Below are 22626 nucleotides of genomic sequence, written 5' to 3'. Positions count from 1 at the left end.
AGAAAAAGGAAAGCTAGCCAATTATTATTTAAAGGATAAAAAAAATCTGCAAACCAAAAGCATGCCAAAAAAACTTATGTTTGTGTTCCCGCGATGGAGCCCTGGAAAAACCCATCCGTCCGCCAGAAACATCGCATTGACAGGTTGGGAACAACGCCACCGCGCGGAAGAACACGGCCAGGAGCGCACTGGCCTGGCCTCTGTGGTGGTTTCCGATGTGCGAGCAGCGGCGGATTCGTCCCGGGTTTCATAATTTCCCGCGTTTTTCGCTGCTGCAAGGTCCAAACGTGCAGCGCTGTGAATTCTGCGGTTGCTGTCAAAGGATTTCACGGTAAGTTTGAATGATCTTTAATTCTTTGTTGTGTCAAAAAGCTGTTCATCCACGAATCACTGATCCGCTGCCTGCCCGTGCGCCTGCCTTTGTATACGGCACACTTTCTTGCTATAGGTTAATATTCTAGACCCCGAGCGAGAGTGCTCTTGTTACGTTCAGCCGTCGTCATTCTTTCTGGGCATACAACTGAACAGCGAAGCTTGCTCTATCGCCCCTGGCAATTGAAAATTTGTCGCCGTATCGCCGGCTGGTGCTTGCTTGTCCATTCTTCTAGCCACTCACAGAGCCGATGCTAGTAGTCGATGTGCCTGTGCGGGGGTGATTTGCATGGTGTGCCGTTGCACGAGTTCGTATCGGCATTGCAGCGTGCTCATGTCACCAGCGTACACCTCGCAACTGCTAATATTAACGCGCGAAAGCACGGCCAGAGCTGCCACCCGCGGCTTACACTGGAGCACCGACGTTAGATTACGCGCCGCTGTTCAGGACGCGTTCCAGTAACACTGGGAAGGAATTGGCAAATCAGCTGCGGTTATCCCAGCACGATTATCTTTCTTTGGGCTTCGCGCATCGTTTCCATGACTGGCGGCAAACTAGGCGCTGATAACGCTGCGCTACTTCGACAAAAGCACCACTCGTAGCCGCGCGCCAGCCGGCACGGCTTAGATATCTTGTTTTTTTTTTGTTTAACTTGACATCTTTTTTATTTCACACATACACCTGTGACCCTAGTTGCACTTAAGGTAAGGGAGGAGTGACTATGCGGCACGGCACACGGGAACGTTTTCTAGGGAACACGACTGATTATCATGACGTTACACGCGAGCTATCAAAAAGAAAGAAGACGAAATGTCATAGGGTGCCCACGCCGAGAGCTTCAAAGCGCTGGTTGGCTTTGGAACGACAGAAATATGCACGGGATTGTGGCCGAACGGTTACAGCACGGGATTACTGTGCTCGACGGCCGATGTGCAATTCCACCGTCGGTCGCGCGTTATTAAGCCCTTAAGGGGCTCATACCCCCGATGGTCTGGAAAAACTCGGCGTGCGGTACAGAAAGTCGTGCGAGCTTGCCTCGCGCCGACGCGCGATCGGGCCGCTGCTCTCACGTTCGTCGTCTTCTTCCACAGCTGGCTTCGACGCCGCTCATCATGGCAGGATAAAGGAAAATTAAGATAGTGTTCATTCAGGCACTCGTACCCTCGAGCTTAAGTGGAAGTAGAACCCACGATGTTTCGTGTTAAGGTGAACTTACTGTAGAGGTAAGGGCCTCCAGCCCACAACCTTTGGTGTTACTTGGGGCGAAGCTAAGGTACAGTCACTTAAATCACTCGAACCTACGACCTTCTGTGGAAGGAAATAAGCAACAACACATTCGAATGAGAATGTCAAGTAACTTAATGAATGCCTCTTGAATGCGCGGGCTTTCGCCTAATGTGACTGTCCAGATTTTTTTTTTTCAGTTTGCGCGGAGATTCGCAAAAGAGACTTCATCCAGACAAGTGAAATCAAGGTTGGTAGGCTGGTAGTGCTTTCGCACTAAAATAACCAAGGAAACTAATTGTGTTCTTGATAACTTGGTTCGTCCCATGATATTCGCACCACTTTCTGTAACACTACTAGCATATTCGACAAAAGTACGACTGAAAATAAAATATTCTTGTACCGTCCGGGTCGCATATTTCCAATTGCTAGCAGGTACAGTGGGGCGTGGCACTTGCGGAGACAACGGCGGTTTGTGCGCATGCGCGAGTAAGAGCGGGTGCGAGAGAAGAAATGTGGGGACTTTTGCTCCTTGAATGTACGACTCTGCGTAGGCACTACGGAGGTGTTTCTTAGCGCATGTTGTGTGCGCTTGTCCCGAGGCGCTCCGGCAGAAGTTGCGGGGCGCGCAATTGCTGAACCTGGCATCGCAAGTTGGCGGCTCGACCAATTATATGTATTCAATCGTGTTGTTTGCTAATTAAAACAACGTGTCACTATTTAGCATTATTGGAGGTACCTCCAGGACACCAAAGCTAAAAGCCGGACTGGTCCGTGGGTTGGGGCTCGCAGAGGCCTGTGCGTGCCATGGACGTATAAGATCGGCTGTCCGCGACAGCGGACAGCCAATTTTTTATGCTACCACCCCCTGGCACGCTTCGGCCTCCGCGGCCCCAATCCACGGGCCGCCCTGCTTCCAGCTTTGATTCCCCCCTGACCGCTTGGGTGCCCCAGAGATCCTGCGCCGGCTGCTTTAATATAACCTCAGGTGCTCTTCTGAGGCCTCCGTTTGCCGGTTACATATGCCCTCCTGGAGCAGTGCTTGTAAAAAATGCAATCTATCATCGGGACTAACAAAGTGACCCGCGACTTATACAACACCAGTCAGAACCTTGCCCCTTCAGAGACAGTGATTGCCAAATGGGACGTGCGTGCCCACTGCCTCACCGCGCGGGCAGTCAGCGGCAACAATCTCGACCCCACGCCATCACGCCTATAGACAAGAACGGCACCGAGAGCGGCGCTGCTGCGCCGGCGTTGAGAGCGCCACATGCGAAGCAAAATTCTATTAGCGGGTGGTACCCCTCTCCCATCTCTCGTTCGTGCCGCCTTGATTGCCTCCTGCACTGCGCGTGTTTTGGCACGTTTCGCGCCGCGCGCGGTGTGTGCGCGTGGAGATTTCGTTCGAAGGGCGGTGTACAGTCTGTTTCACATTTAGGGGAAAACTCGCAGCGCATTGCATCGCGATGCGGCGAGCGCTTGAGTCAGGCGGCGGCAGCAGCTCGCGCAGGTGCTCGAGGGGCGGGATCTTGAACGGCGTCGTCTGCTACGGCGGCGCGCGCTGGCCGCATTGTCGGGAAACGTTCTACTATCAGTTGCAGGGCGCCGATCTCATCGCTACGGCGTGAAATGAGCCGGTATTCTTTACTATGCGTTGTGCGACGCCAACTGATACGCCTCGAAGTTAAGTTCATCGCTGCAGGGCAGTCATAGACGACGTACTGATTCCATACATTCTTGAGGGCCCGTTTCTGGAAGGTGACTATATATTCTAACGTGATAGGTCACCGATCCACACTGCTCGTGTGGTGCAACAACTGCTAGAAGAGCGCGCAGTCACTCTCTTGGAGTGGCCGCCTCAATCCCCGGGCGCCAACATCATTTAAAATGTCTGGGGCTCGTTGAAAGTATTGCTGGCGCACCGTCCCCTCTATCAGTCGCCCGAGGATAGGCTTCGATCCACCATCGTCAGTGACTGAGACGTGCTGCAAATGAACACATCCCTGATCAAGTCATTCTGCACTTCACTGTCTTCCAGGATGAGCGCTGTCATCGCTGCCGCTGGGGACATGACGAGATACTAACTGAAGTTCCGAGCGTGACGTGTCCAATTCCCCGCCGGCGGGCAGAGTCTGTCTGGTGTAGCGAATGATTGTCGAGAAAAACCATTTCCAGCTCATTGTCTGAACCTAAAACATTCATTTAATCGTATCCGTTTGTTTCATCGTGTTCGACTCCCATAGTTATCATTGTTGAGTGCTTTGTTTTCCTTTCGAGTCAAACAAAGACTGAACACGTTGCGCGCACATCTTGGTGCGTCTTGTCGCTGCTTATTACGGTAGCACACACAGTGAAGAAATATACGTACACTGCCCCTGACAGTAGCACGCTTCCCGACAATGCGGCCAGCGCGCGCCGCCGTAGCAGACGACGCAGATCACGACTCCGCCCCTCGAGCGTCTGCGCCTGCTCGAGCTGCTGCCACCGCACGACTGCATTGCTTGCCGCATCGCGATGCAATACGTTCCCAGTTTTCCCCTAAGTGTGAAACAGACTGTACAGGCTTCTATTTGCCTTTAAGAAGATCGGTAGGCTTGACGATTATTTTTATGGCTGCAATGCGGCGAAAGGGCAGCGTCTGCTTAACCATGTAAGTGACGCTGAGCAGGTGATTGGAAACGACATCGTATGTACCGCCTGAAAAATCGTCAGCACATACGATGTGGCACATACATACGGCACATACGAGCTAAAGTCGTTTTTGCAGTTTCTCACAATATGTTTGCTACAAATCCGTGTTGTCTCTGATGGCGACAACGGTCTTCCATCGACACTGTGTGGAAATAAACAAAATATATCGCTGCATAGCACAAGTACGACATGCGCACACAACTTTAACTAGTGCGTCCCCTACAATATGGAATGGAAGCAGCAATGTAGACAGCTTGGCCATTTTTTAACAGTGCTCAAGAGACGGAAGTTGAAAGTACTAGTAATCATTCCTGCTTCAGCAATGCCGGCGCGACCAAGACGCGGGCCGCGTATCGTCCAGTAACTCGATCGATCGGTGCAGTGGTGAAGCGGGAATGAACTCCGGTCATGTTCAATGCATCGTGCACATATTCGATTTCTCGGCACGCGTGAACTTCGGCCACTGCTAGCGCATACAACAGAAGTGGTTTCCATTCTTGGGCAGCGCACACATAAACGAACCACGACAAAGAAGACAGGACAAGCGCTCGTCGAACAAAAGTTTTTATATGAATAAAAGGATTATGTACCGAGTAATTATTAAATTCATGTGGGTTACATATAAAAACCGTCATACACTCAGGAGTGATCAATGAACGAGCTCGCTTCGTTTGCCAGTTTACTTCGCTCGGCGCACCGCAGTAATCCATGTGTGTCGTCTGCTTTTTTCGTACCATTTTCTTGTGAATCGGCAGAATTTCACTGGTGGCATCAACCATTTCGTGTTTACATTGCTGTCGCGACAGTTAACAACACAATAATAATTTCCGGTCATACGAAGAAGCGCCCTCGTAAACAAGAGACGTTTCGCGCGCAGCGCGAACTGAACGCGGGCGCGACCGCTAAGGGAAGCGGCGGCGGAAACCTACACCTGTTGGAGATGAAATCGTTCCGCCAGGGGAGAAACGAGCGCTGGCGTCTAGGATGAAACTTGGCGTGCGGTCGTCTATGGACAAACGCACGCAACACGCGCAAAAAAAACTTCGCCACCGTGGTGCCTAGGCAGAGTCACATATTCAAGGAGCAAAGGCCCCCAGATTTTTTCTCTCGCACCCGCTCTTACTCGCGCCTGCGCAGAAACGTCGAGCGCCTTCAAAAGCGGCATGCACCGCTGTACCTACTAGCAATTGTGAAAAACTCTCCGGGTCCCTCCAATCTGCTGTATGTATGTATATATGTATATGTATTTATAACGAGTATTTCTACTGCAATAGCATGTACTTGCAGATTAGCTTTCGCGACTTGGAAATAAGACACACATCTCCAAGTTCACCATGTTTGTGCATGCATATATATATATATATATGCACATATATATATATATATATATATATATATATATATATATATATATATATATATATATATATATATATATATATATACTCCCCGCAGGGGCGTCTGCGTCAGCAGGCGTTTGGTGTGTTGCGACACCACGGACCCGAGCACATGAGGGTCGGACCCTCCCGCGTGTAGCCGTGCGCGGCTTAGCCGTGTCCGGGGAAAGAGGGATCCTGGGGGTTGATCCGATGCCGGGTGTTTGGACCTTTAAGGCCCCCCGGCGGAGGCAACACACCTCTTTGGCCTCTGCTTCACGTAGACGGCACCCCCGGACTGACCCACCCGGGGGAAATCGGTAGTTGCCTTTTCCTGTCCTCCTCTCCATTCTGCGTCTTTCTCTCTTCCTTTCAATCTTTCCTGTCTTCTCGTCTCTTCTATTTACTTCCAACTTTCCTGGCAGCGAGGGTTAAACTTGTGTGGGTGGCCAACCTTGGGTACTCCAGATTGGGTTATAGTGGCACCGTACAACTGGCGAGGGCTTGTCTTACTCGTAAGACCTGCTCCGTCCCCATGTTGGGCTCGGTGGTGGGCGGTTGGCGCTGCTGCCGAACTCATGACCTCTATATGGCTTCTAGTAAACCACTTTCCCTTGATCGCCCTCTAAAAAGAGGGCGCACCGATGCAACCTTTCAATTCTTTTTGAAAACCAATGAAGAAAATTTCCCTAAGTACCATGTAATCAATAGTGAAAGTAACACGAGCGTCCGTAAATTCTCCCCCTTCTTGGTGGCGAAATGCCTTCGCAACACGATAGGACCTGGCTACAAAGCCACAAAAATGTCCAATGGAGATCTGCTCCTTGAATTGAAAGATAAATCCCAATATGAGAAAATGAATGACTTGAAATGCATAGGCGATGTAGCGGTCACTGTGTCCGCACATCGAACCATGAACACGAGCCGTGGAGTAATCTCCGAAGACGACTTCATGGACCTTAGTAACGAAGAGCTTCTTGAAGGTTTTCAGGACCAAAATGTCATCAAGGTAGAACGAATTCTAATCCGCAGGAATAACGAACAACTTCGAACAAAGCACATTGTACTAACCTTTGGTACCAGTGTGTTGCCTAGTACAGTGGATGCAGGCTATATCAAAGTACGTGTAAGGCCGTACATTCCAAATCCTCGACGGTGCTTCAAGTGCCAGAGGTATGGGCACGGTTCCCAGACATGCCGAGGACGGCAGACTTGCGCGAAATGCAGCTCGAACGATCATCCATCAGACACTTGCGACTCATCTCCACATTGCGTGAACTGTGATGGAAGCCATCCAGCCTACTCTAGAACGTGCCCAAAATGGAAGAAAGAAAAAGAAATCATTACACTAAAGGTCAAAGAAAATATAACATTTCACGAAGCAAGGAAACGTCTGTCATACTTGAATCACACGAGCTTTTCCGAGGTGGCGCGACGGGGGGCAGCGTCACAAATCTCCCGGGAGTCTACCGCGGTCACTGACAGTGGCCCGGTAATCACTCCGCCTGCCCCCCTGGTGGCTGCAGCAAATGCTGCTCCATCAACATCGAAGGTGGACCTGCCGACTCCAGTCCCGCAGGTTCCAAAGCTAATCCGAACTCCACGGCCTGGGACGCGAGTTTCAGCGCCTAGTTCACGATCCTCCAGCACCTCAGAGAAGGTTATGGAGGTCGATCAAAAATCCCCGGCGTCATCGACGCCGAAAGATCAGCGCTCTCAGGAGCGCGCTAGGAGAGAGAAAATACCTATAACTCCTCAAAGGAAGGGACCGGTAACCTAAACGGTTACCGTCCTTGTATACATATTACCTATTTTTAACATTTTCTCTTGAACACAGACAACAAAAACCTTCCTCAATATGGCTACACAAATAATTCAGTGGAATGCCAGGGGCCTATTTCGCAATCTAGATGATATCAAAGACCTACTTGCGGAATATCAGCCACGACTGTTCTGTGTTCAAGAAACACATTTAAACTCTACACACCAGAACTTCTTAAAACAGTACACAGTTTTCCGTAAAGATAGAAATAATGGTAATTCTTCTTCAGGTGGTGTGGCAATCATAGTCCAAAAATCAGTAGCATGCCAGCATGTATCACTCCAGAGCTCATTTGAAGCAGTAGCTGTTCGGGCTATACTGTTCAATCATCTTATAACGATTTGCTCCATATATATATCGCCTAATGAACGGTTTGACACAACAGAATTTGAAAAGCTGATTGACCAGCTTCCTGAACCTTATATAGTAATTGGAGATTTTAATGCTCACAGTCCATTTTGGGGTGACTCAAGATGTGATGCGAGAGGACGGGCAATAGAAAAGTTCCTTCTTTCATCTGGAGCCTGTCTATTTAACAAGGCAGAGCCAACTTTTCACAGTCCTACACACAACACGTATTCATGTATTGACTTAGCCATAGGGTCAGCATCACTTCTTCCACACCTGGAGTGGAGAGTTATCAGTAATCCATATGGGAGCGATCATTTCCCTACACTCCTAGAAACAACAAAGTGGCACGATGGACCAGCTTACCCCAAAAAGTGGAAACTTCATAGTGCAGACTGGTCGAAATTCAGAAACATATGTAAACTGTGCCTGGAAGATGTGGACCACCTAGGTGTAGAAGAACTGGCAAGCTACATCACTGAGCATATCCTCTGTTCTGCTAAAAACTGCATACCTCAGTCCTGCACAGATAAAGTCAATCCAAAGCCGTGGTGGAACAGAGACTGCGAAACTGCAAAGAAACGGCAGAACAAAGCATGGAGTAGATTTTCACGCTATCCAACCACAGAAAACCTAATAGAATTTAAGCGGTGCAAAGCAAATGGCCGCCGCATCCGCCGAACATCCAAAAGAGAAAGCTGGTCACGCTACGTATCCTCCATAAACTCATACACGGATGTTAGTAAAGTATATAACAGGGTACGTAAACTAAAAGGTCAACGTGTAAATCCTTTTCCTCTCATCCCTGGCTCTGGCGATACAATAGAAGATCAAGCAAACACTCTTGGTCAGCACTTTGAAAGAGTATCAAGTTCGGAAAACTATTCCGAAACTTTCTTAAAGCATAAAAGAATAGCAGAAAATACTCCTCTGCGCCCAAACAAGTCATCAGAAGGGTACAATAGACCGTTAACATTCCATGAACTCAAGCTTGCCCTAGGTTCTTGTGGTAGTTCGGCTCCAGGTTCTGACACAATAACTTATGAAATAATCAACAATCTGCCTTATGAGACCCTAAACTGCATCTTAGGTCTTTACAATAAGATTTTTGCAACTGGTCATATACCTTCATCTTGGAAAGAAGCAATAGTCCTACCAATACTCAAACACGGCAAAGACCCTTCCTTAGTTAACAGTTACAGACCAATTGCACTCACTAGCTGCTTACTCAAGGTATTTGAAAAAGTGATTAACCGTCGCCTTGTGTTCTTTTTGGAATATAATGGTATATTGGACCCTCGCCAATCTGGTTTCCGAAGAGCGAGGTCTACAACCGATAATCTTGTTCTCCTTGAATCATATATACGTGATGCATTTGTACATAGCCAATACTGTTTATCTGTATTCTTTGATCTTGAGAAGGCATATGATACTGCCTGGCGTTACGGTATTCTGCAAGACCTGTCGTCCTATGGAATTTGTGGTAGTATGCTGAACCTTTTGCAAGATTACTTATCTGAAAGAAAGTTCCGCGTAAGAATTGGTAATGTACTATCACGCACTTTTATCCAGGAAAACGGTGTACCACAGGGAGGAGTGCTAAGTTGCACACTTTTTATAATCAAAATGAACTCTCTCCGCTCTGTTATACCACCCACGGTGTCTTATTCTGTCTATGTGGACGATATCCAAATCAGCTTTAAATCTTGCAACTTATCAATATGTGAACGCCAGATACAGCTGAGTGTTAATCGGCTGACGAAATGGGCAGACGAAAACGGGTTTAGATTCAGTGCCGAAAAGACTTCCTGTGTGCTGTTTTCTAGGCGAAGAGGGGTATGTCCGGACCCCTGCATTACGATGCATGGGAGAAGCCTCGTTATAAGAAAAGAACAAAAATTTCTGGGTGTAATCTTCGATACCAAGCTAACCTTCATGCAGCACATAAAACAGTTGAAGCTGAAATGTCTTAAAACCATGAACCTTTTAAAGATTTTATCTCATCAGTCGTGGGGAACAGATAGGCACTGTCTCCTATCTCTTTTTAAAAGCCTTGTGTTGTCACGCATAGATTATGGATGTATTGTTTACCAATCGGCCTCAAAGACAACGCTTAAGCTACTCGATCCTGTATATCACTTGGGTATCCGTCTAGCGCTTGGTGCCTTTCGGACGAGCCCCGTCCAAAGTCTGTATGCAGAATCGGATCAGTGGCCGCTGGATTATCAACGTACATATCTGGGAGTCACCTATGCAATAAGAATCATGTCACTAAAACAACATCCATGCAAAGCACTCATAAGTGATCAGTCGACAAATCAGTTGTACCTAAACAGGCCTTCACACACCCCGCCGTTTTCGCTGGCAGTAAAATCTATTGCGGAAAAACTCGGAGTAGTTTTCACAGATATACAGGAAAGCGACAATGCTGAACCCATTCCACCTTGGGAGCAATGTCCTGTCACTTGTGACTTGTCCTTTAGAGAGCTTAAGAAAAAGAGTTGTCCAAGTGCCCTCATCCAGCAACATTTCATGGCTGTTGAAGACAAGTACAGATCCATTGCACTTTTCACTGATGCTTCAAAGTCTGCAAATTCGGTATCATGTGCAGCCCATGGCCCAAACTTCTCCAACTCTAAAACCTTACATAAACACAGCAGCATCTTTACAGCGGAAGCGTATGGTATCCTGATCACTGTTGAGTATATAGTTCAGCACAAGATAGAAAAGTCTATAATATACACAGATTCCTTAAGCGTTGTCACAGCCCTGTCCTGTGGCAAAGCAAGCCGAAACCCCGTAATTAACCAGCTCCTTAAACAGATTCATGTAGCGCATAAACAAAACCTTGCTCTTGTTGTATGCTGGGTGCCAGGCCACTCTGGGATCGCAGGCAATGAAATGGCGGACAAAAATGCTGGAGAAGCGGCTCATCGGGGTACAATTGATGTAAGTTGGGTACCTGGTGTGGATATGAAACCTGTGGTACGAAAGGCGCTCCGTAATCATTGGCAAACTGAATGGGACAAGGAAGTTCAAAATAAGCTGCACCTGCTCAAACCGCAGTTAACCAAATCCTTTCCACTGAAGCTTAATAGACACACCGAAGTCACCCTGGCGCGCCTCAGAATAGGACACACTTATGGCACACACAAATACCTCTTGACAGCAACTGACCCACCGACGTGCACACGCTGCGGTGAGAACCTAACCGTCCTACATGTCCTCATTCAATGTCCTGAACTTCACCGACACCGATTGACTCATTTTAGAGAACTCTACTCACACCATATACCACCCCATCCCTCGATGTTCTTATCAGAGGATGCACTTTTTAATTATAAAAGAGTGCTTAATTATCTTGCGCAAGTTAACTTTCTCAACATCATCTCGTACCATCCTAACCTTCAGATTGCGCCTCACAGGTGAGGCACAGTCTGATGCACAAAAGTATGTCTGAGCTCTTGCGCTTCTTGCGTAAGCAAGAATTGTACACCAAGGGACTTGGACAATCCAGAATAAATTAACATGTGTGCCTGTAGCAATTGTTTTTAAAGCCCTATATTTATCTTAGTAATTATTTTAGAATTCCTCCACTAGTATCTAAAGATCTTACGTGTAGGCCTCTATACAGCCTTTATTTTAAATCATAGTCCTAATCTCACAATTTTACTAAACCATAACACATGTACTGGCGCTCTTTGGCCTTAGATGCCCTTGCGCCATTAAACATCAATCATCATCATATATATATATAGATTTTAAGTTACTCCTTTTTTAACTCGGCAATTTTGCTTTTAGATGCCTACTGCGCCACTGCGCGTGCATCATAAGAAGACCATGTATATCTGCTACCCGCACGTACTTTGTACATGAAGCCCTTCTTCGTTCAGAGGGCCATGGACTGGAATGATCTCGCCGATCAAACTGTGTAGCATTTCAAGGCCACTATAGGAAATTTTTTTCTTTATCGGACAGAAGCCCAACCCTCATGTATTACCCAAACAGGCGTGTTTGAGGAATTAATAAATTATTTGAGAAAAGCAAATAGTGGGCATTTCGCAAGGCTAAGACGGATGATGGCTATGTATTGCCATATAAGTACAGACTTGAGATTCTTAAATACGAAGCATTTCTTGGCAAACATTTGCCACTTTGACAGTATCTATCTATCTATCTATCTATCTATCTATCTATCTATCTATCTATCTATCTATCTATCTATCTATCTATCTATCTATCTATCTATCTATCTATCTATCTATCTATCTATCTGTCTGTCTGTCTGTCTGTCTGTCTGTCTGTCTGTCTGTCTGTCTGTCTGTCTATCTATCTGTCTGTCTGTCTATCTATCTATCTATCTATCTATCTATCTATCTATCTATCTATCTATCTATCTATCTATCTATCTATCTATCTATCTATCTATCTATCTATCTATCTATCTGTCTGTCTGTCTGTCTGTCTGTCTGTCTGTCTGTCTGTCTGTCTGTCTCTGTCTGTCTCTGTCTGTCTGTCTGTCTGTCTGTCTGTCTATCTATCTATCTATCTATCTATCTATCTATCTATCTATCTATCTATCTATCTATCTATCTATCTATCTATCTATCTATCTATCTATCTATGCTTTGGTTTTGTCATGGTCGTTTCGTTACCTTGGTATGTACTAAAACTGGCATACTATGACAAGACTCTATGGCCAACATAAGCGATCGCTGATGACATGAATATCATGACATGTACGTCGTGTAGGTCATGAAACAGCCGTCGATGTCTTGGTGCTCTCATTATTTTGTTAACTTTGTATGTACCACAATTGGAATCGTATGATAATTGTGTATGACGAACATAAATGATACGACATGCGTGTCATCTAGGTCATGAAACCGCCGCTTAGGTCTTGGTATGCATATGAATTGACATAGTATTATTAGAGTGCATGGCGAACATGAATGATCGGTCGTGACATGAATATCGTGACATGTGTGCCATGTAGGTCATGAAACAGCTGCCTGCGTCTTGACGCATCATGGTCGTTTTGTTAACTTGATAGACTCTCCGCGCACTGCCTCGCACAACATCGATTCCCACAGGGCGTGGGATCTTCCTGCTTTTTTAATCGCCTTGCTTTTCCTAACATAACACTATGGATAAGGGTGAGTATAACATACCTAGTTGCTGTAAAATTTATGCTACAGTTGGCAGTTTTCAGCTTTTTTCAGCAAACGTTCCCTCTAGCCAGGAGTGGCTAGAGGGAACGCTCCAAAGTAACAGTACATGGTATTGCCTTGTCTGTTATGCTCTGCCATTTTTACAGGTTAATCACAAAAAGCCGTCAACGATTTTCTGAAAGAAGCATCTGAGGATAGGTAGTATATATTGCAACTTGTCTCCGCAAGTTACAGTGACATGTATTAGTTTCGTAGCGAATTGGTTCTTGTCTTACTTAACAGGCAGAGGTGTTGCCTAAGTTCCAGAAATGAACAAAGCCAGCTGCAACTTAAGACACCCAAAAAGCACACTTTATAAAACAGAAATCAGAGCAGTGGCAAACAGTGTTATAGCATTGAGTCTACAAAATCTCATCATATTGACAAGAAGGGACTCACAGAATGTAAGTGCAACCAGAGGGCATGCATGAAATCGCAAAAGGTCAAAACATAGACTTGTGGCTTAACGCAGCCCTGGCAAATGTACACAGTTAACTAAAGAGTCCGAGTTCCTCTCATCAAAACTTTAGAAGGAAAAAAGTTCACCGGTTGTTTCTTTATCCTGATTAAAAACCCGGACGGCGTGGGCAGCACAGTGACGCTCGCAGACGCTCGAGAACGGCCGAGCCGTGCAGCTGTCGAAACGCCGCCCCGTCGCCGCAACACCAGGAGAGGTGCCACAGGTAGTCGGGAAATCACAACGTATCTGGGTGGAGGCCTCTGCGAGCCCGGGTCCAGGAGCCCCTCAAGTTCGCGCCTCTGTACCTCAGCAGCCTTTCTCGAACGAGCCCTGCTTACGTCGTGCCCGGTAGACATCAAGCCATCGGGGAAGCTTCGATGCGGCTGGGTGAGGGCCTTGTAGGCTGGGCTCCTTGTGGCCCCACGAGCGTAGACCTCCGCACCCCAAGCCGTTTTTTGCCCAATCCCCTTTGCCGACGTGTCTCGTTTGTTCTCCTACTCTTCGTTTTCTCTCTCGTCACCCTTGGACTTCTGTTATTGGTTATTTATTTTCTTCTTTTTTGCAGCTCTCTGCGCGCTCGCGCGAAAGCCGCATGGCATGTCGTCTCCGTCGTCTTAATCGCGTACGAAGAACGCGCAGCGCCTTGAACTCGCATGTCCTTGGGGATGTGTACATGGCAACTTAGCGCCCATCATGACAAGTCTGCTCAATCCCCTTACCCTTATTGCACAGATAGTATTGCCTGTAAACAATATTATTCAAGAAAGTGAACTCGAGGCAGATATATTGGACTAGTGTCCCTGGGTTTTTCTTTCATTGTACCTTACTTTCTCTTCTCCATCATATAGACAACATGCCATCTTTCATTTCTGCATCGTGTTACATTGAAAGTTTCACTGCTTTTTCACTTCTTTTTTTGCTGAGATTTGGAAGCTTCAAGATGATAAATTATCATATCCTCATTATTTCTTGCGTATATACAAACAACGTTTCCAGTTGGTCCATTACTGATTATGCCTCTTAAGAATGCAGGTACGCATAAAGCTTCGAAATCCGTTCATGCATGTATACCATTATGGCTGCACATACTTCCGTTGCACTGGGCAATAGCCTATCATATGAGAGCCAAGATATGGATAGATCATCGTGTGTGGCTGCTCAGATCTGTGTTTATCTTAATAAGTTATGGTAGTGGTAGGGGCTGAAATTAGGTATCAGGGTTATTAGGTGACGCGGAATAAAGCTGGAATTATAAGTTAGTTGGCACAAATGCTTTTTCCTTGGGTGTTCATCATTGTATTTATGGCCTACCTATCTCATATTCATTCCAGATATGCGAAGAGGACACACAAAGGAGCATACTCAGAGGCTCTGGCAGCTTGCGCAGAGATTGTGATCTTCAAAAAGAAATGGAGCTCTGTGAGTCTCTTTTCGTATTGCTTGGTTCACTTCGGGTACTTCAGGTGTATCAATTATTGCTGCCTGAAAAACATTTGTTGGTGTTAGACAGAAAAAGGGAAATCTCATCAGTTGAACTCCTGATACGTATAAAAGAGCCAAAAGGTGGCTCTATTCGTCATTCTGGCTAACGTATTTGTTTTCTAACCAACTCTTGACGGTATGAGTTCCACTATAATTAGACTGCTCAACAGATGGCTACAGCCCTGGGGAATGCTGCACAACACAGAAAGAAAGGAGTCAAACACACACGAGCGCCTGTAGCAGTAGCTGGTGTTGCTATTCCATTCCTACCGTGTATTTATGATGCATTACTCTGTAGCGACCGTCCATCACTTCGATGTTCCCGCTTTTCGAAAAGCCAGTTCTCCTCACCGTGGGGGTCATTGTCCCCTTCTCTTTTTTGGAACCAAGGTGACGGCCAGACTAGGGCGCCACCACGGCCACTCGGCAAACCTGATTTTACTTTTGAATAAAGCCAGTCGACTCCGTTCTCAAGCTGTCAAAACGTGTATTCCTTGCCTCCATTAAACTATGCTCCCAACACGTTTAGGACGTTTTCATTATTCGTTAAAGCTGGTGTATAGCACAGCAACCATTCGGAATCATTACGGTGTCATTAGTCACGATCCCTCATGCGCCAATTACGGTTCCGATCCCGAACATGCATTTTCAATTTATATAATCCGTTTACCTATTGGTACGGCATTGACAATGCTGGGAGGTACTGCAGCTTTCGTGGCAGTATCTTGTGATACGGCATTTGTAACGTTGGTAAATAAGGGGGGCTTAAAAGGTTTTTTTCCTTGTGGTACGGCATCGTTAATGTGAAGCAGCACTACGGCTTCAAAAGTAGTCGCTTGAGTTGCGCCATTGGTAATGTTGGTTGGTAACTACGGCTTCAGTAGTATCATGTATCACTACGGGAGCTTCCTGGCATCTAGAGTTTGCAGGTTGTTAGACCGTAATATGATGGGACTTCTTTTAGCAGGGAATGTTACAATGACATTTTGTTACGCTAATGTAAATTATGTGTGACTCAACTCATCTTAAAGAATGTCGGTCTGGAAAAGGACCCCTCTGTGCAGCAAGTTAACCATGGGCAACAGGTTTGCAAATATGTCGCCAGTCCAGCTACCTAAACGTTTCGAAAATGGTCTAATTTTTTTATCTTCTTTTTTCTCTGCAATGCGCTAGTCTTGTCACGCATTCGGACACCTTCGTTGCAAAAGCAGGTGCGACACTTGACGATGCGCGTACTTCACTGCGCGCTGCCGAAAAAAAGAAATGCTATCGCCACGAGTACCCTGCTAACGCCAAGGAAAGTAGTTCAAACACAAATGATGCTTACGTCGACGAGCAGAGCATGGGACGCTCTATAAACTCCTATCTCCTTCATATTTATAGCCTTGACAAATGATCAGCATGAAGATATTAAAACGCAAATAAATGACAACAGGCCGCGATGACAACCATGAAAATTGCTTCAAGCATTGCCAATGCACACAGGATGGAGAAAAGAGGGCCGTCGCGCTTAATTTGCGAAGTGGCTCGCAAACGTGCGAGGCAAATGTGGAACGTGCACAGCCTGAGCCGCTTAAGAAGCCTTGGCTCCCGTCTCGTTTGCAGGAATTGCGTCACAGAAATGGATTTGCTTAGTAACCCGCCCCGGTAGCTGAGGAGCTATGGCACTGCGTTGCTGAGTGCGATCAAGGCTGCGGGTTGGGTCACCGCCACGGTGGCCGTGCTAACAACCGGGCAGAATGCAATAACGCTCGTGTACCTTGCATTACATGCAGGGTAACGAACCCGCACGCTTGAAAAATTAATGCGGGTTTCCCTTCTACGGCGTGCGTTATAATCATGTTGTGGTTCAGACACGTAAACCCGCAAAATTCATTTTTATACTTGCTTACTTCATGAGGGAGTAAGCGCTAGAACTAGTTCTTTTTGCTTTATAAGATATCTAAACAAAGAAACACTGAAGACCTCTTTCAAGCGCTGCGGTTGGAGTTTCTTTGAAGCTAAACAAATTGTTCAAAGGTGATAAGGGTTCACTAAGTGCTGTCGATTCATGAGTGCTAATATAGTAAATGTTGCGCTTACCCACAGTAAAGTTTCTGTGTCTGCCACGTTCCCCATGGAAACGTGCAGAAGTTCGATGAACTGCTGACCACGACGTCGACATATGGGACGAAGCGCATCGTCAAAATGTCCGCAATTCCATTTTTGTGTTTGTCCGAAAAATCCCAGGTGGTATAATCTTTTCTTAATCAAGTGCACAGTCGTAGCTTCCGTGTCTCTTGAGAGCCTTCGATTATTAATCTTGCATTTTAATCAGTAGGGCGTTGCGAACGTACTTCTGACATGTGCTCCAGTTGTTCAGTATTGTTCAAGCGAGGGCAGAATTCTACTTTAAATAGATGAGGACATGATGTGTAAGCGTTAGAAACATTGTTGACATCATCCATGTTTGTTAGCATCCCAAATTGTAATGCAATACTGCCTTCAAAAACCAATGCGGAGGTTATTTTCTATTTCTGAGAACATCTAAAGCGAAAACGGGGAGAGGGAGGGGGCGTGACAACTCATTTTGCACCAGCCCAACCTAATGAATAAGCCTTGTGCACCCTTATAAATGAATGCTTATCTTTTCGCCTTTTCCTATTTGACCTTAGAGTACCCGTTTCGCACTCACATATCTACCCTTCAAAATAGAATATCCCTCTAGTTTAATATACACGCTCGTACACCCGGCGAGAATATATTGCGGGGAACGAGATCTGAGAAAACGCTTAGTATCTTCGCAACCTAACAAAGCAGACTGGTGCTTTCATTTTGCGCCTTGACTAGAATATTCTAACAACATTGCCGTATACAATTTTACTGCCGACTGCTGCAGGCTGGGCGCGAATCAAACGTTTTCGGAGATACAGTGATCCGTAGTATTTTGTCGCTGGTTGTAGGATCTGCCAGTAAATGTCGCTCACAGCCTTCTCGAAACAAGACTACCTTGCTTGGGCGAGGTGTCGGCTATAGTGTAGGTCGTTATATCGAGGTGTCTTCCGCTGCACCGCAGCCTTCTCCATCTTCGTTGTCGCCGGTAAAGAATGGTTTCTCTTGCTGTTTGTGCTTTTGCTTGCCACGACCTACACTGACTTCACATGAATACTGCATGCAGATTTATATTAGCGCCGAGAATGGAATGGAAATGGAAAAACTTTATTTCTCTATATCTCAGAGAGATTGGCGGTGGGCCGGTGTCTTCATGTTTTGAGTCCTGGCCGCTTCACAAGGTCTGCGCCCCTATTCCAGGGCACCGCTGAGTCTTGCTGCCTCGCAGGCGTGCTGCACAATTGCCCGTTGGGCTGCGAGCTCGCTGCTGGTGAGCAGACCCTCCCATTGTTCCGCACTTAGGCTATTTACTTTATGGAATGCGAAATTACGCTTGCATTCCCACGTGATGTGGTATAACGTGGGGGTTCCGCACCACGGACATGTATCCCTGTACTGGGTAGGGGACATTTTGTGTAATGTGTGCAGGTTGAAGAACGTACCTGCTTGCAGCCTTCGCCAGCTTACTGCCTCATGTTGTGTGAGCGATGCGTGGGGTGGGGGGCATTTAAGTTTCCTTCCTCGAGCGCCGAGAAACATTTCAAAGCTAAATTTAGCTTTTAAGTTCAATGTGGCTGACTGACTATCACTTCATTTTTATTGATCTCGACATCTTGACAGCGCTCGTCTTGTCTGTGTTTTCGATTGTTGTCTTCGTCTTCTTCGCGCTGCTTCAAGGTTTACTCGACATCTTCATTTCAGTAAGAGCATGCTGCACAATATCTCCATGTACGAAGAAGACCAGGTGCTCTTCCAAGCGCAGTACAAGCGCCATTCATAATATATTTCGATCAAAAGCTTGTTCCAACAACGCGAGACTTACCGTCGTTACTATTGGAGAGAACGCGCGCGAGATGCCGACGTCCTTAAGTAAATAGAGCAAATATAAATTGAAGCTTTGTTGACACAGTGAATGTGAATTGCTTTGAGGCCTCTTGAATGGCATGACGTATGCTAATATCTCAAAACCTTTTTTCAATGTTAGTAAATGGCACTAATGTGCATTGTAAATGGCAGGAATACGCACTTCTCGGAGGAAATTTCCAGGCCTCGATTACGGAGGTAGGTAGCAGTTTGGGTGGCGGCTGCCTGAATTCTCTCTCGCAACTGTAGGCTTGTTACTGCAGCCATCCATATGCAGATGTCATCCGCGTACATTAATAACCTGACTGTGCTTGGCACGTGCTCAAGGAGTGCAATTAGACTTAGATTAAGTAAGACAGGGCTACGTACACCGCCCTGGGGGACTCCGCGGCAGCTATAATGTAGAGAAGTATGGCCTTCCTCCGTGCTTACAAAAACAAAGATCGCATGGAGAGATAACTCCGTATCCATTTAAACATCCGACCACCCACTCCTACGTCTGCGAGAGCAGAGAGGATGACTTCATGCGTAACGTTGTCATACGCCCCTTTGACGTCGAGGAACAAAGAAGCGTAGAAATGCTTACGGCATTTCTTATGCTGAACGTAGGGGACCAGGTCGACGACGTTATCGATCGATGATCGACCACGTCGAAAGCCCGCCATGGCATCGGGGTAGGTGTTGTGATACTCCAAGTACCACTCCAGGCGTCCTAGGAGCATCCTCTCCATTACATTGCCCACACAGCTTGCCAAAGCGATAGGGCGATATGACGAGAGTTCCAACGGCGACTTGCCAGGCTTCAGCAGTGGAACAAGGCGACTTGTCTTCCAGCTTGTTGGTAGCGCACCATCTCTCCAAGATTGATTGTACAGCTCAAGGAGAGCACCTCTCGCTCGCTCACCCAAATGACTCAGAGCTCGGTAGGAAATTCCATCAGGTCCTGGTGCTGATGCACGGCCACACATAGCTAATGCTGCCTTAATTTCGTGGGTTGAGAATGGTAGATCCATGCGGTGATCGCGTGGTGGCGGACAACTACTCGAAGGCGTTGGAATGTTGGGAGCAGTGAGTTGGCCGGATAATCTGGCGCAGAAATCCTCTGCCACGTCAATCTCCAGTCTCTTTTGAGAGAGGGCAAGAGCCTTGAAAGGGAACCGCTGTACGGGGAAGCGGAATTTCTGCAAACACCCTTCACATGACCGATCTTCTTACAATTGAAGCATTGCATTGGTCTTGGAATAAATGGTCAAACCTGGTGGCCGAATTGGTCAACCTTCACGTAGTATAGAAGACAGTCACCTTTGAACGTTATCCTCACACAACGTGTTTTACCGAGGCGACCAACATGCACAATGACGTTCTGTTCACTTGCTGGTTTTGTGAGAACAGGGAGGTCTGCGTTAGGTATTTCATTGTCAATGTCATAGATGACTCCTGTTATTGTGGCACCATTCGCTGGCACGATGGAGTGGACCTTGATGCTACCCAGCTGCGCTACATGATGCAGTATGTTCAGCGCGCTTGGGTTCATCACATCGATTCCCAGGATGTTTCGCCTAGTGTTTATTCTGACATCCTTGATCTCGTTCGGCACAGTGTTTTCTAGATATCCGGAGAGTACTTGCCTGTTGTGGGCGCGTAGGTTGTCAGTAGCGTTCTGTGGCACAAATAGGATGGAGTGAGGCCATCGATGAGGTGCAGTTTTCACGGTGTTCGAGCTGGACGCCGAAGATCAGTTGAAAATTCTTCGTTTGGCCTTGCGGTACTGGACAAGTCGAAAGCTGTCTTCCAAGGACTCGTCACCTGATGCGGAGTACAGCTCTGTGTTCTCGCTATCTCTCGATGTACTTCCTCGCTTCCTCGAACCGATGTCCGCGGGTGAGCGGGCACCGCGAGGTTCCTCGGGGTGCAGTACATCCATCACCGTGATGTAGGGGGTGGTAGACCCCACAAACGCAGTGAGAAGTCCAGAAAACACAGAGATGGCCGAGATATGTGCCGCAAGAGAAAAAAATTAAAAAAATTAAATTATGGGGTTTTACGTGCCAAACCCACTTTCTGATTATGAGGCACGCCGTAGTGGGGGACTCCGGAAATTTCGACCACCTGGGGTTCTTTAACGTGCACCTAAATCTAAGTACACGGGTGTTTTCGCATTTCGCCCCCATCGAAATGCGGCCGCCGTGGCCGGGATTCGATCCCGCGACCTCGTGCTTAGCAGCCCAACACCATAGCCACTAAGCAACCACGGCGGGTTCGCAAGAGAAGCACGTCGTCCTCGTCCAAAGAACAAGACCTCGTAAGGCAAGTTTTCACTGTGAATACGACGTTAGCTGACGTGGAACGCGTGTTTTCTACAGCATTCTTGATCATGACAGCGAAATAGGCTGTCAAGCACTTCCTTCGAGCAGCTCATGTTTGATGCGCAACTCCTAGGTAGAAGCCAAGTGTTCTATCTCACTTTTTTGTGTTTTTAGAACTATCCATTGAAGGAGGCGTCATTTACACTCCAGGTTTTCAAAACGAAACGGCGAAGCACTCACTTAGGTCATGCCTTTGCCAAATTTCGATGAATAAAACCAAAATAAAGCTTCTTCTTGCACATTGCACTGCTTGCGACCTTTATTTCCGCATTTAAAAATCACGAGGACATCCCAGCAAAAATAAGCTATGTCGTCATTTTAGCATTAACGTATTTAAGCTTAAACAATATTCAATCATCACAAGACGGTAAAACATGCTAACCATGCAAATACTTTTCTTAGCAGGACAACTGCCCCTATGGGAATTAGTAGGGTGGTTGTACTGCACGAGATATGTCACTAAGCCTACTCTCCATCGACCTTGGTCACATGTATTGCGTATTTTTGTAGTTCTTAACGCGTCTAATGACATCACCTTTATGGTGCGCTCACCGGTGACTCTGTAAAACTACCAAGGCGCCTTTTCTTCGCCCGGCCATTCCCAGGGTGGAAATGGCCTAAGCTTTTTCATTCCGAGGAATTGAAAGGAATGGAATTGCGGCAACTTCTGATTCCTCAAAGTGGAATTAGAATGGAAGGGGGGCACCCCTTCCACAACACTGGTACTAACGAGCTCAGCAGTAAGACTAAGAAATTTGGCCGTTATCGAATGGGAAAGGCGCTTCTTGCGTGGATAAAAAAATTGCGTTTTTTTGCACATTTCATTCATGTTTATTTATTTGTAGCCAAATCACGAGGCCTACAAGCCACTTATTAGCTTCACTCTGTAGCGTAGCAAGTTCAGTTCTAGAATAAATACATTTGTGTCATCAGCATAAACTAAAATCCAGGAATGCTAATAATGTCAAGGATCGGCTCTGGGGCTTGCCGACCCACCATTACCCTTTCCTTTGCTCAATCGACCCACATCTCAGATCCAGAGTCCCATCCAGCATACCTGGCCATCTGGAAGCTCTATATCGTCGCCTTCGCCTGAACACTGTCTATGGAAACGGCTTACGGTACCGCTTCGGCCAAGTGACAAGCCCACACTGCAATTGTGGCTCAATTGAAACCGTGGTGCATATTCGGCTTGAGTGTCGAGCGTATGTCGACGAGCGTGTGTTTTATGAACATTGCATGGTTTCACTTACACAGAGACATTTATCATTTGACTGTGTCTTAGGCCATTTGCCTCCCTCACGCAACAGAGGCGTGCGA

General features: G+C 46.7%; 1 long non-coding RNA gene across 1 annotated transcript in view; it reads left to right on the top strand.

Moving 5' to 3' along the window:
- Positions 1 to 201: 201 nt before the first annotated feature.
- Positions 202 to 22626, top strand: part of LOC129384877 (uncharacterized) — a 127939-nt gene continuing 105514 nt past the window's right edge. The window contains exons 1-2 of the long non-coding RNA XR_011894620.1: positions 202 to 331; positions 14836 to 14923. This is a non-coding gene — a long non-coding RNA (uncharacterized lncRNA). The remainder of the gene's footprint in view (positions 332 to 14835; positions 14924 to 22626) is intronic.

Source organism: Dermacentor andersoni, chromosome 5 (genome assembly GCF_023375885.2).
Source record: "Dermacentor andersoni chromosome 5, qqDerAnde1_hic_scaffold, whole genome shotgun sequence".
NCBI lineage: Eukaryota > Metazoa > Arthropoda > Arachnida > Ixodida > Ixodidae > Dermacentor > Dermacentor andersoni.
The sequence above is the reverse complement of the archived record's forward strand: the minus strand, read 5'-3'. Positions and strand labels throughout refer to the sequence as shown.